Genomic DNA, 1,671 nt, shown 5'->3' on the forward strand with positions numbered 1-1,671 from the left:
AAAAATTGACCAAAAGGGCACTTTGGGGCAAGGAGCAAAAAGGGCAGGTGCTCAAGCACCCCCAGCCCCATCCCCCACCCCCTCTGCACGTGCCTGACGTATAAAGACCTCCAGGACATGACAAAACCTTTATTGATAAAATGCTCGATCTCATATTGGATGAAACATCTGGAGTTTTGATATGTGGAGGGGACTGGAATGCACAACTGCATCCTTCCTTGGATTCCTCAAACCCTTTTAAAAAAATCAACCTGGAATCTCTGTATATAAAGAAAATGATAAAAAGGATTGGCTTATTTGATGTCTGGAGGGAATGTCACCCATTGGCTAAGGAGTTCACCTTTTTCTCTCACTCACATGGCGTTTATTCAAGAATTGACTATTTTTTCCTATTCAGAGCATGTACAGGGTCCTAGACTGTAGTATTGGTACTAGGGATGTGTCGGATCACTCAGGGGTATATTTGACACTATATTTAGATTCTCATCCTAAGACAACAATTTGGAGACTTAACACAGCTTTGTTGAACGATAACAAATTTGAAGAATTTATTGACAAGGAATTCACAGATTACCTAGAATTTAATAACGGCAATAAATTGTCCCCAAGTATATTATGGGATGCGGCAAAAGCAGTACTGCGTGGGAAAATTATGTGGGCATCAAGAAAGAAAAAAGAAAAATCTGAGCAATTCAATGACCTGACTAAACAGCTAAATACTTTAGAGCAGAAGCATATTGAAACCAAAGACCATTCTCTGCTACAACAAATTGCAGCAATAAAAGGGGAGCTAAATAGGAAACTCAATGATAAGGTGATACTTAGTCTCAAATATATAAAACAAACTTATTATGAAAATGGACCTCGAGCAAAAAATTATTATCCTGGAGACTAAAACAACAACAACTAGACAGATCTATCTTTAAAATTAAAAATCCCATTTCCAATCAGATGAGTTTCTCCCCAGAAGAAATACATAAATCATTTGAAATATTCTACAGGAAATTATATAGTCAACCCAAATTAACCAACCTTTCCTCAGTAAAGCAGTTCCTAGACTCTTTAGACCTCCCATCAATTGGCATAGAGCAAAATAATTGGATATCTGCGGAAATAACACCGGCAGAGGTCGATAAAGCCATCTCAAAACTGAAAACAAGTAAGTCACCAGGTGGTGATGGATTACCAGCTGAATGGTATAAAATGTTTAGGAGTTCTATAAGACCTTTGTTGCTAAATTGTTTTAATCATGTGCTTAGAGGAGGTGAGACTCCACCATCCTAGAAACAAGTGATAATATCCGTTATACCTAAACCAGGAAAGGATAAAAGTGAATGTAGCTCATACCGGCCTATTTCGGTCTTGAACATTGATTATAAAATATTCACTTCAATTATTGTCAGTAGACTAGAAAATATCATCCCCGAACTGATTGATACAGACCAGACAGGATTCATTAAAAATAGACGTACACAGGATACTTGCAGCTCAGGCACCACTTTAATAAGAACATTAAAATATTCTTAAAATATTAAAATATCGGAGAAATATGATCAGGACCTCATTAACGTCTTCATTGATGCTTACAAAGGTAAACCCTGTAAGAAGAGGCTGTCCAGACTATATGTGTGCTTAGAAGCTATTAAAAAAACATCAACATTATATATTAAA

This window comes from Poecilia latipinna, unplaced genomic scaffold (assembly GCF_001443285.1).
Source record: "Poecilia latipinna isolate Pla-1442-1.1 unplaced genomic scaffold, P_latipinna-1.0 Scaffold1980, whole genome shotgun sequence".
NCBI lineage: Eukaryota > Metazoa > Chordata > Actinopteri > Cyprinodontiformes > Poeciliidae > Poecilia > Poecilia latipinna.